Here is a 15,239-nt window from a genome sequence, read left to right as displayed (position 1 = left end):
CTTTAAAATAAAAGGGGATGTGAAGAGAGACATCAGTGCAAGTTCTGTCTCATAGTCAACTTCATCCTCATCCCTGAAGCCCTTCGTTGTCAACTGAGAAGTATTTCAGGGCTGTTACTGGTTCCAGATGGACATTTTGGTGTCTAGCACAAATGTGGGGCTTCTTGAATCAACCTTTATGCAAAAATGAGTATCCCACTGACAACTGTTTGTAGCCTCATTTCTTGGTAGTCACAAAGGTGTGTACGGAGTTGTGGTGAACAGAGTTAAATCCAGCTGGCAGACATATGCAAGTTGTGTTTTCTAGAGCTCAGAACCGGTGCTAACTCTCCTTAATATCTTTATCAGTGGTGTGGATGAGGGGATTGAGGGCACCCTTTCTCAGTCTGCAGATGACACCAAGATGGGTGGGAGTTTTGATCTGAAGAGGGATGTGGACAGCATGGATTGCTGGGCCAGGGCCAGTTGTATGAGGTTCAACAAAGCCAATTGCTGGGTTCTTCTCTAGAACCCTAGGCAATGCCCCAAGCTTGGGGAAGAATGTCTGGAAAGTGTCTGGTGGAAAAGGATCTGGGGGTCTTGTTTAACAGTGTCTGAGTATGAGCCAATGCATGCCCAGATGGCCAAGGTGGCCAGCAGCATCCTGGCTGGTATCAGCAGTAGTGTGGCCAGCAGCACCAGGGCAGGGATTGTTCCTCTGTACTCTGGTGAGGCTGTACCTGGAATCCTGGGATCAGTTTTGGGCCCCTCACAACAAAAAGAATATTGAGGGGCTGGAGCATGTCCAGAGAAGGCCAATGCAGTTGGGGAAGGGTCTGGGGCCCAAGTGTGAAGAGGAGAGGCTGAGGGAACTGGGGTTGTTCAGCCTGGAGAAAAGGAGGCTGAGGGGAGACCTCACTCAGGGAGTTGTAACTCCCTGAAAGGAGGTTCGAGCGAGGGGGTGTCAGTCTCTTCTCCCAAGGAACAGGTGGTAGAACAAGAGGAAATGGCCCAGGTTGTGGCAAGGGAGGTTTGGGTTGGATACGAGGAACAATCTCTTCCCAAAAAAGGTTGCCGTACCCCAGACCAGCCTGCCCAGGGCCGTGGTGGAGTCACCCTCTCTGGTAGGATTGAAAAGCTGTGTGGATTTGGGGCTGAGGGACATGGTTTAGCAGTAGTCTTAGCAGTGCTGGGTTAATGGTTGGTCTTGATCATCTGAAAGGTCTTTTCCAACCAAAGACCAAAATGATTCTATGGTTCTGTGCTATTTCAGGGAAAGCAATAAGCAAATAATTTCTATCTCTGTGTGTCTCTAATTATCACTAAGTTGACTTTAACCTTCTTGAACTTGCTTTTAAAAGCTTTCCTCTTCAGCTTGCCTCCTGTAATCATTCCTCAGTTGTTTGCTTGGATGTCCTTTTTATCTCTTTCTTTCAGCTTTCTGAATGCCTTTTGTCCATATTTCTCCTTCATAGCCAAGTGTCCTCTTCAGCCTGGGTCAGCTGAATTGCTGAACCTTCTCCAGGTTCTTCCCAAGTCTTTTATCTTTTTCAAATGCTCTAAGAAGTAATTTATGATTATTTTATTTTGGGGTAAGGATACAAATACGATCTTCATCTTTATATATATTTTAAATTTCTCACCTTTGGGCTTCTCACAGCATCCTGTTTCTTTTTGTGGAAAAATCAGCCTACAATCAATCCCTAGGCAGAGAACTTTGTTGCCTGAACATAACTGGAATAGAGTTGTAACCTACCACATAACTAGGTAGGCAGCATTTAATTTGCTACAATCTAGAAACCCTATAGTGAGATCCAGGTTTGACAGTATCTGCTCAACAGAAAGAAGCCATCTTATTGCCAGTCTGCTGATGTGGAGCTGAAATTTTACTACAGCCTGGGGCCCGTGAGCAGTCACAGAAAGAGCACTCACTGCCTGCTCACACTGGGTGTCCCCATACAGGAGCCTCCTGTGCCCTTCCTCCTGTGGCCCCGCAGACCAAAATCCACATCTCTGAGGAGCAGAGCATTTAATTCTCAAACCAGAAACATGCAATAAAGGAGATGCTTTAGCATTAAAGTTCTGTTTTAAGGAAACAACTTACCTAAGTGAACGTGGTTAGAAAACCTCCTGATTTTCTTACATTCCACAGGAAAAAACACAGTTCTTTGTGGAAGTGTTTTGACAGAATCAAAGTTTAGCTATGATGATGTTTCTAGTTAATTATAGCAAGACCGTGTTTCTTTTAGTAAAAACATAATTTTTGCATGAACTGCAGTTAAATGGAGCTTGGTGCTGAAGGACTGACTTGCATTTTTTAAGCAACAAAGCCCAGAATTTTCCTTGTCCACCAGAGCAGTGAGAGAAGGATTGAGCACCTCATGTAGTGTAGTATAGATATAATATAACTAAAATTTTTTTTTAGCTGTGACTGATTGTCTTCAACTTGGATGCTGCTCGGTTAGGCAATTTCTACTAATAAGGTCAAAATGAAGGTGAATCTTTTAATTCTGTATTCAACTGATGCCTGTATTTCTCTTTCTCTGTGCACTGTCAAGGCTTTTGAGAGTGATGGATCCACAGAGAAGGTGATGAAAGTATGATAAAGGAGATATGAGGAGAAGTGAGAACTTGTGGGTGTTTGTCCTCGTTCATTCATCCTTCTTTGGAAAATGATGTTCTGTTTCTCTGGCAGTGCACACTGGAGTAGGGGATCACTGTCCTTCTCTTCCATATTCTTTACAGAGTCCTGGGGACACAGGAATGTTGTGGTCATTGTTCTTCCGTTGGGGTTAGGTTATCCAAGACGATGAGATTCCAGGGAGGGTATAATGTGCTCACTTTTTTAGGCAAAATATTATTGTAAGCCTTAGAAAGGATATATTTAGTTTTTCCATGTTTTTACACATTAGTGTTTAGTAGCAGTGCTCCTTAGGACAGTCTTTGGGGAGCGGTGGAAATAATAATCTTATGTACCACCTTTGGTAGATGTTGGGGGAGGTGGGAGGAGGCTATTTTAAATGCTTAGCCTACCATTTATGTAAGCAGTGTTTTGCTAAATTCAAATGTTGTTCTCCATGGCAGGGACCTCTTAATTGCATAAGGACTTGCATGCCATGGGGTGGGATGGCAGTGATGTGATGAGGGTAGTTCTCATACTGCCTTCTGAAATGTTGTTCCACAGGTAGTTTTTGAAGCTGCTTAAGAGACACAGCAGGCAACCAACTGGATTATATCCTTTAATAAACAATTAGAACTTTAATTCTAGAAGCTCACAACAACAAAATTAAGCTTTCCATTTAAAATAATAAGTTCATTCATAGAGGTGTTTCTCGTTACACTGCTTTTTCCTTAAGAGAGTGAATTTAAAGTGGGTTTAAAAAATTATTCCACTGAAAATATGTAAAATGTTACAGTTAAATGTGGATCCTGGGCTACAGGAAAAGAAGTGTGACCAGTAGGTCAAGAGAAGTGATTGTCCCCCTCTGCTTCACTCTCATGAGACAGGCTGAGAGAGTTGATGTTCTTAAGCCTGGAGAAGAGAAGGATCTGAGGAGACCTTAAAGCACCTTCCAGTACCTGAAGGAGCTGCAGGAAAGCTGAAGGGGGACTTTGTACAAGGGCATGGAGGGATAGGACAAAAGGGAGTGCTTTTAAGCTATAAGAGCGGAGGCTGAGATGAGATCTTAGGAAGAAGTTCTTTGCTGTGAAGGTGATGAGAGACACTGGCTCAGGCTGCCCAGAGAAGCTGTGGCTGCCCCGTCACCCTGGCAGTGTTGAAGGCCACATGTGGATGGTGCTTGGAACAGCCTGGTCTGGTGGGAGGTGTTTGTGCCCATGTAGGAGGGTTGGAACTGGATGAGCTCTAAGGTCCCTTCCAACCCAAACCAGTCTGGGATTCTGTGATCTTAACCCTTGTGTTGCTGTGTACCTCTTATATTAAAACTCATGCTTTAAAACTCCTCCCTGCACCACTCTGGTTCTCCGTGTGTATAGGAAGCAGTACCTGTCCAGTACTTACAAAAGAAAATGATCTGGTATTCACAGGCTGGGATATTTTCAGCAGGGTGCTGAGTTTTTGTTCCAATATTAAAAGGCCAAAATGATATTAGGAGCTTATGCATTGATGTCAAGAAAAAGCTTGCTTTGAGTGAGAGCCATCACTGTGGTGTTGGGAAACATTATCATTCATGGGGTGCTTCTGGGGTGGGGGATGCAGGTAAAATCTGACATCTTCCTTTAGGATTTTCATCCTTCAGGATTTTGGTAGAAACACAGTGGAAGAGCAAATTCTTCATGTTAGCCCACATTCACACCAGTGGGCATCCTCAACGGAAGGGCTTTCTGATTATTCTCTGTCCTTTCTTAGCCTTCTCTATTTAAGTATGTTCACTTTCTCTGGAAAAGGTGGGAGTTTTAATAGAAATCTTAACCTCAGGCATGTGGTTTGTAGTGTTCGCATTAAGGAACTGAAAGGTAGCACCTGCATCTTTTGCAGAAATGGGCAAAACTGTAATTTCTCTGTGCTGTTGTGGAATGTGAGTATTTTCAGATTACCTCAATTTCTTTAGAAAACTACTTTAGTTTAACATTCTCTTAAAAGAGCATGTTTGGTTTTTTTTTTTTTTTTTCCTGTGCATCTTAATTGTTTGAACGGATAACAAGTAACATCCAAGGTCTCTAGCAGTTGAGGTACATGAGTATATGTGTTGTTTTAAAGTAAAAGCCCTGAGAGAGGGGGTGTAGAATGCTGTGGGCTAGTTGCCCGTTTGAACGTATGCCTCTCTTCTCAAACCAGGGTCTGGGTTTCTAATAAACCACTGGAAACACTGCAGCCTTTGAGCAACCCTTGAGATTTTTTGAGAGCTGCTGAATGCTTTCCTATTACCTTTTGCTATTTAGTTGTTGGTTTTGCTGCTTTTATTTTTTTTTTAAGAAGGAAGGAGATTGTGTTGCATGTTTTGGGGCTTGTTGTACATCTGGGAGTCCCCTGACTGGTGACAGTTTACTCACTTGTAGTTAATAACCATGTGCTTGCTGTTTAAAATGGCCAGAATATGTCTTTTCAGTAAAATTACATCATAAAATGTAGGACAGGTAATTCCTAAGAATTTTGTTTCACCTTCTCTTTTGATATCAGGGAGTTAACGTACCATGGCTTAATTTCTAAATAAATTGGTGCATTAGTTCTTGAGCTGTTTGTTAAAGCTCCCATTCTTCTGGAGTCACAGCTGCCGATCCCAGAGGCTGCTGCCTCGCCTCTGCGCTGCCGTGCAGGTTTTTTCAGCAGTACCTGGACCTGCCTGCAGCAACATTTGTGCTGCTGCTTTTTCTCCCCTTAATAATAATCATTCCCTTCCTTCCCCTCGCAGACTGGTAGGACACAGCAGACGTGAGGGAGCATGGGCTGGCCGTGGGTTCTCCAAGTGGGTTTGGCAGAAGCCCAGCCTTCCATCTCAGCAGCAGATAGGTGGCTTTGATCTCCCAGCTCCTCTCCATGTCTTTAGGAAGCTGACAGAATTTCCTCATAGCCATAACTGCTTTTATCACACAGCTCTCTTTCAAATAGCCTGGCTGTTAACCAGCTGGCACCATTTCTACTTGCAAGTGAACCTTCACTTCAGTTCTCATCACATCATCTTGCCCACTCTGCCCCAGGATCCCCTCCATCTACGTGAATGACACCACTGTGCTCTGACAGGAGTTAGAATGGGAAAACAATTCTTCCTTGATGCACCAGAAGGAGATGTGATGTCTCCTGTCCTCCTGAAAGTTCACTGTTTAACTCCTGGCATTCCTGCTCCATTGCTAGTTCATCTGCTGGCTTTTATTCTTGCCAGTGTAAAGGTCACTGCTTTGCAAGGCTCCAGAGAGAGGTCCATAGAAAAGTCCAGGTGTTTCTGTACACCACCTTTATATCTCTCAAACTCACCCACACGTATCTAGCTGAGGAGATTTTTGTTTTTCCTGATGGGATGTTTTTCATGTGTATTCTCAGGATGAGACTGGCAGGCTCCTGCTTCATCGTCTCCATCTTTAACTCTCTTGGTATTGCTTTTCCTTGAAGGAAGTTGAAACTGAGATCAGAGAGAAGCATATGAGAAATCCGTGTGGGTTTGCCTCTTCAGAAGTATATCAGATCTTCCTAAAACCTGCCTTTTTGTCTTGGGTATCTGGTAAGGCAAGGAGTTCCTTGAATCAACAGCTAGACAGATGGATCAAATAGGTTCAAGTGCTGAATAATGCTTGCAGTGAGGATGCAGGGGAAACTGTGTTTCTAGGAATGACTTTTAAGAAGGGATATATTTTTTCTGTTTTCTGTTTTTTATTGTTATTTATTTAGCTTCTTTTTCCTGTGGAAACTCAAGTGGGTTTTCTCTTGTCTACCCCTTCACTTCAAGGAAAGGCTTGCCACAATTGCATGAAGTCTAAAGTATGAAACACTCAGAGCTGACTCTTTTGATTCCATCATCTTTAATTTCGGTAAAAGCATTAGCATCATCCAAGACGCTCATTTGTTAATGAAGTTGTTGATTAAAACAGCAAGAAGACAAAGAAGGATAATGATTGAAAAGGAGACAGTGCAACTCAAGTGTTCCTCCCTTTGGAGTTCCTCTGTCCTGCACAGGCTCATCTGTTGGAGACATCTGTGTAATCAAGGTTTTATTCCTGGTATTCTCAGAGGTCCTTTGTCATGAGCTTGTCATGGTCTTGTAAAGGACTTAAGTGTTGTGTGTTTGGCAGCTCCCTCTTTCATTTGGGAAGCGTTTGGCTTTCCTGCTGCAGCAGGATGTGATGATGAAGGTTCTCAGGAGATGAGGCTGGTTTTGCAGCCCTCACTCAGAGGTGTTGAAGTTTTTGCAGCACTTTAAATGGGACCATAAGAAATGGAGCTGGCTTGTGAGCGCCAGATATTTAGCTGTGAAAATTTGTATTTTTTTGAAATTCTGATGTACTACTCTGAACCTGCAAGCAGGAAAATACTACAAAATATTCGGTTTTCTCTATTGTTGATGTAATTGAAAATTGCTTTTTCTTTTTCTTAAGTAAAGAGATGTTCTTTAATGCTTTAAATCTAAGATGGAGAAGGTAGGATAAATGGTCTGCTCTTCAAGTTTTAGTTTTCTTATTGCCATGAATGAAATTTGGAAGTAGACCTCCCATCGGTTTTAAATAAATGCTAATGAGATAATTTCAGGGAAGATATTGGGATCAAAAACACTGGCTGTAAAAATCCAGAATCCCTGTGCCTTTTTTAATGTCTTCAGGTCTCAATAGTAATCACCAAAAAGTTTCTTTGCAATGAATGAGTGAGTGACATTTAAAGCTCCATCTGTTGCCTACGGTGTGGTGCCTCACGATGTGCTTCAATGGGTGATGGGATGATTAATTTTGGTTCCCATTCATGCTGCACAAAATATTCTCACATAGTGGGGAATGACTCCTACCCTTGCTGAACTGCAGTATGTGTGGTGCTTGTCGGAAACCTCGGCTGCTGTTTACTCCTTGTGCACTGAGAAAGGATCCAAGCTGCCTTTGTGTTCACCCACGCAGCTCTGGAGCAAGCTCTGCAAAAAATACTGGTGACTGCAGTGTGCTGACCTGCTGCTTTTGAGGGCTGGCTCCTTCAACAGTGTCACGGCAGCTTGCTTTTTTCTACAGATGCCTTGTGACCAGAGGACCACCTTCTGATCTCAGGGTGAAACAGTGGTTTGACTTCTCCATCTCCCTGTCCTTCAGGCTAGCTGCACTGTGATGCATAAGCTTCTTGTGTAATTCTAACCCAAAATAAATCCCCTTGGGATCCTTGTTCTTGCCTTTGGGAGAGGAGAGGTAAAATGGAAATAATGAAGTGTTTCTTTTTTTGGTCCCTCAGAACCCACCTTCTCTGCACATACTCCCTTAGTTTGACCTGGTAGGATAAAAATTCCTGGAGAAGCATGGCAGACCATGCCTTCATCCAGCCCCTGTATCACAGTTATGATGTGCTGCAAAGGATGCTGGTGTCTGGGTGCTGCAACACTGAGACCTGCTTCCACCACCTGCACAGGGCCCTGGGTTTTGGGGTTCCTTGATTACAACCTGGTCAAATCTTTTCTAGGGAATAAGCTAAATATACATGGTAATGTGGGTCACCTCCCTCCCCCCCTTCGCCTGTTTGTTTCTGCTTTTATTTGATGCATCTTGTATTCTGTAGATTAAACCCAAGGAAATCTCAAGTCTTCTGAGGGTGTCTTCACCCTCTTCATTCTGCTTTACGCACAAACATGCTTCTTTTATCCTGGCGCTGCAGTCACATACTGCAGTAGCTCGTTTCTATTAATAGCTCTGATCTCACCCTCTCTTAGTGTTTCAGTGAGTTTTGACATTTTTCGGAAGTGGAAGTCCTGCTAGAAAAGAGTGCCACGACTGCATGGCCACCGTGCCGGCTGGCAGAGGGGATGCCAGCACCCCCACCTGCTGCTGCCAGCATGGGCAGAGAAGGCAGCAGAGGGGGGGAATTAATTGATAACAATCCACTGACACTCAAATTTAGCACAAGTTTCGCTTCCAGAATAAACCACCTTGGCTGCACTTGAAGGCAGCGGTTGCTCCTCGCTTCATTTCCAGGCTGATTTTAAGCAAAGTGAAGGTGGTGGGTTTCAGAAATGGCGTTTTTCTGCTTTGAAGCCTCCCTGTGCTGTGCTCCTGACGTGGCAAAGCCATTTCTGCTGGCAACAACGTGATATTTGAAGGCTTTGAATAATATAAAAATCTTTAAAAATCAAGTGGTTTTGCCAGACAGTGAGCGCAGCCCCCAGGAAATAAATATGGATGGAATAAATATATGATTTTTTTGCTTCTACCCAGGGGCGAAAGCATCTGGAAATAATGCTTAGAGGGGGAGGACAGTGCACATGGTTGATGGATGTCCTGCAGGTCGTGGTGTGCTGAGGTGGCCCTGGTTCAGCGGGGTGGGATGGGGCCGTCTCCACCAGCAGCAGCTTGGGGATGCTGAACACGGGCTCTTGCTTTTGTGTTTGTTTTTGTGTGTGTGCTGAAAGGCTGACGTGCTGCTATTGGCAGAATCTGTCTGGAGGGCAGCGCTTGCACACCAGTAATTAGAAAGCAAACTCATTAGGTAGAAATAAAGCCTAAGTCCAGAGAGGATGAGAGATGGGGGGGCAGAGGGGGGGAGAAGCTGAGTCAATGGTTTCTGGAAAGCACTGGCCAGTTCAGCCGCAGCCGTCCGGAGGAGTGTCCCCTCCCTGGTGTGCAGCCATTCCGAAAGGCACCAGGGACTATGGAGTTACCGTGGAGCTGAAATGCTCTTTTTTTTCGGGGTTTTGGGCACTCTGTCTCTTAACTCTGTCTGTCACAGACACGTGGTGGTATGTTTGCACTTTATATACTATTGGGGCTGGTGGGGGGCTGCAGATTTTCTTCCTCCAGCCTTGAACGGACCCTCGTCCCTAGCGTTTTGCAGCAGATTTGGGGAGGTTGATGCCATTTCTCCCTTCAAGGCAAAGGGAATTGGCAGGTAAAGAAGAGCAGGGTGGCTGGGAAGGAGCTGTACAAATTCAGTGGGGACTCTCTCTGTTCTGGAGGGAGATCTTGGGGAAAATGTTTCATACACTTTCCATTTGAAGGTGATGTTGTCTTTAAAATGTGAGGGGGTAATTTTCTGTGCTGCTTAAAATAAAAATAATAAAAAAAGTATTTCTGGCAACAGATTTTGACTTCTTTTAGAAAAAAATAGCTTGGGAAATATTTTTAAAGTTCAGCTTAAGTAAAGGTTATGCTGAAACAAGACTTGAATTTAAATCTTAGCTTCAAATATCCCATGTCTGTCTCATACTGAAATTTGTTTTAACATACATATTCATGTCTTTTAAGGACTCAATCCTTTTATATTTTAGTCCTTTAATGACTTGCATAAAAATGCTCTATCAAGAGAAGGAGAACAAAATGCAGTTATTACTGTTAGTAAGAAGTGTCACCTTCCCCTAATCCCTTCCAAAATACTCAGTACTTGTAAATATCTTATATTCCATTTTGGAGCATTGAAGAAACTCAGCATATGACTTCTCTGATACTGTGCTTATCTGCAACCTTTATGTGAAATGATTTTAATGTCAAACATTTTGTGTGGAAAACTCACCCTTGCTTACACATTTGAGATTATCAGTTTATTTACAGTTGTTTAACAACTTCAATGCATTTTAGATGAGTTCCACTCAGCAGTGTTATGGGCAAGCTGCTAGATGTCAAATTTACAGTCTCAGCCATGAGGCCGCTCTGTGCTGGCAATCGATGAGGACTAGAATGCTTTAGGTCTTAATTAATGTACAACACAGACAGTCTTTGATGCATAGCCATGTTTTATTTATTTTGGGAGGGAAAAAACAGAGTGTTTCTAACTCAGTATAAAATAATGATAACTTGACTGTGAAAAAAAAAACCTACATGTCTAGGTTAAAAAAAAAAAAAAGAGTAAAAAAAAAATTAATAGTAAAATTTCTCCTGTTTTCTCCTTCTGTCACTACAGGGAAGGAAGAGGCAGGGGGAACATGAGATAGTTTGTTATTCATAATCACGATCTTGTCTTCTAATTCATGGGTTTGGCATTTCTCATTAAAACTCTGAATATAGTCTTTGTGCTTTTACTAACGTCATGAATCTGATTGTATTAATATGTTCTCAAGGCAGAACCTATAAAAGCAATTTTCTAGTCTACCATAAAATATTCATAAGAATACAGGCTTTTTTGTTTTGATGATATGTTCATTAAGCAGAGAAGGTTTTATTGTTTTCAGGGGGGCTCTGTAGGTCAGCAGCACTCACTGCTTCTGTGGGGAACTCATGGCATTTCAAATAGGGGTTTTTTTGAGACTGAAATAGTAAGAGTCGGGGATGACGCAGCCACCGCCGGGACTCTGAATGGGAATTGTGGTGGTGATCCCTGCAGCTGGTGCCCCGTGCCCACACGTTGGGTGTTTCGGGGGGGATGAGTCCCCTTGGATGGGAGGTGGGGAGTTTGTCAAGTTTTCACAGGGCTGTTATCCAGCATGGTGCAAGTTAAAGTTATATCAGTGTGTAAAGCGGGAGTCATTTTTCACAAGACTCGGTAGTAAGTAGTGGTCACAAGTAGTACTGAATTCCTTCTGACTGACATGAAAGCTTTTGTTTTCTGCTTTTAGGAAACAGTGTTTGGAACGTAAAGGTGTGTGTAGGAAAATGAACACAGATGGCAAGGAAAATTGCATTAAGCCTGAATAGCATTGACAAATTCAGGGAGCAGGAGTAAAGATAAACAGGTTTACATGGAGGAAGAGTAAGCAGGAGTCAGGATCTGCTAACTCTGTGTTAGTAACACTGACCTTTAGTCTATGTATAAAAGATGGGAGATGTTATTACCAGGTGCTCAGGAATCTTTGGCTGGACACAAAAATAGTCAATGCATTTAAAAAGCTTGTGATTCACAAAGCCCACTGTGCTGTTTGGTTTACTGACTCATTGGCTTTGATTAAGATTAACTGTTTCAAGCTCTCCTGGAGTCTTGGGGGCTATAAAGTTGTGTTAAATCATATTCAATATTATCTTGGGGGAGTTTTGGAGCTCTGGGGTGTTTGTCCATAAATATGGGGAGGGCAGTAGGAGAGCTCATGTAACAGTGTGCTCATGTCTGTATCTCGTGCTTACCTGGACATCTTTTCCTCACGGATCTCATGCACTGCTGATGTCAGGTGTGTCCGGGTCCTCATGTTGAGCTGATCACTATAGGTGTGATTTGGTGGGGTAAGACTCAGCTGAGTTGTGCAATTCTGGTTTTGCTTCTTTGAAAGGTGGATCTATTTCATGGCGGGAAGCTGCTGCCCCTGGTGAAAGGGTGCTGCAGCCCAGAGTTGTCCTAGAATTTCCACCCAATAAAATTGCTCCTGTTCCAGGAGTTGCCTGTGTGTGTCTTCTGTAACATACACTAATTACATTAGGAATGCTCAGGATATAGTATCCATATGCATATGGTTAAAATGGATTTTTTGATAGCTGTGGTGCATCATATTCCTGAAGGCAGATCACTTTTGGAGGGGCTTTTTTGGTGTGTTTTGTACAAATACATGGGGCGGTGGTGGTTGTTGTTGTTCTCTCTCTCACCATATTCCATATATATCCAACATAGTAATGGGATTTTCGCTGGCATGGAAACTTCACTTGACTTTACCAGAACATGCCCTGTTTCTCACAGTCCTTGAGGAACCCAGTGTTTTCAGATTGCACCTCTTCCCCTGTACACCATGCTCCTGGGGCAGGTACCAAGTACCTATCGAGCTGGTATGGGGTTGCCTCTGCTTGACTGGTGCTGGAGGAACCCAAAATGTTCTTTTATCACTCTCCTGAAATCCTGGGATCTAATTCAAAGCATTGCATCTGAGATGAGAAGTTTCTGAAGCCACAGTCTGTAAAACAAGATAGCCTCTGCAGGGCTGGTTTTGAGCTGTCAGTTCCCCCTCACGTGTGGGTAAAATGGATGAAGGGTTTTTTCCTGTGCCCGTGGCTGCAGCAGTTGCCATGGTGGGGATTCTCCACGGGCAGGAATGGGAAGGGGTTGACCATGGTACTGACCACATATGAAAACATTGATTGTTTCCAGGGAAGGCTTAGGGACATGGATTTCTTAGGTGGGTTTGAATGGTTATCTATAGGTGACAGCAAGGTGTTCTCCCAAAATCTTTGGCTGTAGATGGTGAACCATGGTGAGGAATCCCAGCTCTGGTCCTGTGGGGGAGAGAGGGGAATGGGGAAAAGGCCACAGGAAGGAAAACAATAAAGGAGTGGGGGGAAGAGCTTGGAGGCTGAAAAATAGCAACACTTCCAGTAGTGTGACCTTTTGCAGAAAATGTTTCCATCCAAAAAAAAAAAAAAAAAAAAAAAGTCTCCTTCTCCCCAGCACAATCTGTATATGGTGGGGGGGAAGCTCCTCTGGAAAGCTGTGGTCCTGCTGCCTACTTGGGGACAGTGACGTGTGACAGAGCAGGAGGTGGCCCCCACATTGTGTGGGTGCAGGCAGGACCTGTGTTGGACAGGAGAGACAGTGGGTGTCTGCTGTGCCCTCTGGCTCTGTGGGCAGAATTGCTTCCCCAGTCTCAGAGGAGGGCCTGGGCACCCGGGGTTTCTTCAGGAACAACCAGGTATGGGGTGCATTAAACCACTGCCCCTCTTCTCCAGAAATGCTAAGAAGCTCAACTCAGATAATTCTGTCACTGCAACACCCTCCACCCTCTTTTTTTCGTCCTCATTTTTGAGTAAATACAGTGGGGTTTTTTTTCACTGTAGTTTCCATTCCCTACGCTTCTCTGCTTTTGAAGAAGTAATGACATTCTCTCTGAAACTCATTTGGTGTAGAGAGAGTAAAATTTTTACATTCATCTCTTAATTCATGATTATTACCTTTTTTCGGTCTCCAGCTCCAGCAACACTCGCCTGGCTGCACTTTTTAAAATCCCCCCCCGTAACTCAACATTCCCCTTTCCAAGGAGCTGTCATGTAGGATGGAGTTGCCTTTCTTGTCCTCCCTGTTGCTGCATTGTGGCCTTGGCATCAGGGCAATTCATAGGGCCAACTTACATACAAAACATCCCAGTTTTTTTTTTTTTAATTACTCCATTATTTATTTATTTATTTATTTATTTTCTTTTTCTGTGCCTTTGTGCTTCATTTAGCTTCAGATTTTACCAGCATCAGCTAATGCATTTGTCAGTTACTGGCATAAATAAATAAATGGCTAGCATTTTGGGGAAATCCCATTAAAACTCTTTTCTCTGGGATGGATGATGCTCATGTCCTGATAGAGTTTGTAATGTTATGTGTGGGCATGTGCCAAGTATTGGGATGGCACAGATAGGTGTCAGTGGAGTACCTTTTGTGACTATGCTAACAATTGATAGTTGACTTTGGGTGATCTATGGGGACGTGCTGCTTGGAAGGACAGAGTCAACCTGTTTTGTGCTGAGGTCAGGTTGAGTGTTTAATGATCAGACCTGAATTGAAATATGACTTTAATGTTGTATAAAATGAAGTTCCTCTTTAAGTAATGTTTCCACAAGTAGCATACAAGTAGAGAAAACTGGAGAACCATCTCTATAAAACTTCTCATAGAACTGCAGACTAGTTTGGATTGGAAGGCATCTTAAAGATCTCCTAGTTCCAAAACCCCTGCTGTGGGCAGGGACACCTCCCACTAGACCAGATTGCTCAAAGCCCCATCCAACCTGGCCTTCAACACTTCCAGCTTCTCTGGGCAACCTGGGCCAATGTCTCACTATCCTCACAGCAAATAATTTTTTCCTAATATCTCCCCTCTTTAAGCTTGAAACCATTCCCCCACATCCTGTCACTCCATTCTCTTGTAAAAAGTTACTCCCAGCTTTCCTGTAGCCCCTTCAGGTACTGGGAAGTGTTCTAAGGTCTCCCCAGAGCTTTCTCTTCTCTAGGCTGAACAACCCAAACTCTCTCAGCCTGTCTTCATAGGAGAGGTGCTCCAGAGTGGTCATTAAACTGTTTGCTGTTCCAAAATATTTTCCATGTTTTTTTCTTTTGAGCTTGAGTTAATTTCACCACCCAGTGTGTTTGTAGTCAGGGAGAAATCAGCTTTAGCTGATTTTAGTTTAGTAACACTGCCTTAACTTTTGTTTTTGAAGGGTGTCCTCTCTGTCTTGCTGGGACTGGTCTTGTGGTGGCTTGTACTGGTGGTTTTATAGTTGGATGGCATCTCAACCACCATGAGATCTCTTAGCTTTCCCCAGATGCACGTGTGAGCCCCATAAGTCTCCCCAGCAAGCCCTTGGTAACCCTTTCCCATGGGGTGGTTATCTTGGCAGATGTGTGACTGATCCAGCCTCAGTGATGCTGCTGATGCTCCAACACAACCTTGGGTAAACACATCTTAAATTCTAAGAGAGAAAACAGTAGATAGAATAAAAGCCCCAGTCAATTGAGAAAAAAACAAAGCACCTTTGTTTTCCAGTTTTGTTGAAGCTCAGTGTTTTTGTAGTGTTAGGCTCTTTTATTCTGTTGCGTGATGTTCATTGAAAGGTACTGAAAGAGTTACTGAGTGAGTGTCCTGGAGACTGAGGCATTAAACATGGCAATTGTACAGAGTACTTGTGAAACATGGAACTGTCCTTTGAGTGGAATGTAAAAATTTCTAGTCACTCATGAGATGATAGTAATACTTTTTTTTTTAGTGGAAACAAGCTGAGGTTAGGTACTGTAAAGGTATT

The 15,239-nt window shown here is 43.3% G+C and overlaps 1 protein-coding gene across 14 annotated transcripts in view; it reads left to right on the top strand.

Annotated features, from left to right (window-relative positions):
- Nucleotides 1-15,239, top strand: part of HDAC4 (histone deacetylase 4) — a 258,653-nt gene that overhangs the window by 119,108 nt on the left and 124,306 nt on the right. The window lies entirely within an intron of this gene.

This window comes from Heliangelus exortis, chromosome 6 (assembly GCF_036169615.1).
Source record: "Heliangelus exortis chromosome 6, bHelExo1.hap1, whole genome shotgun sequence".
NCBI classification, from domain to species: domain Eukaryota; kingdom Metazoa; phylum Chordata; class Aves; order Apodiformes; family Trochilidae; genus Heliangelus; species Heliangelus exortis.
Note: the sequence above shows the minus strand (reverse complement) of the source record. Positions and strands in the feature narration are given on the sequence as shown.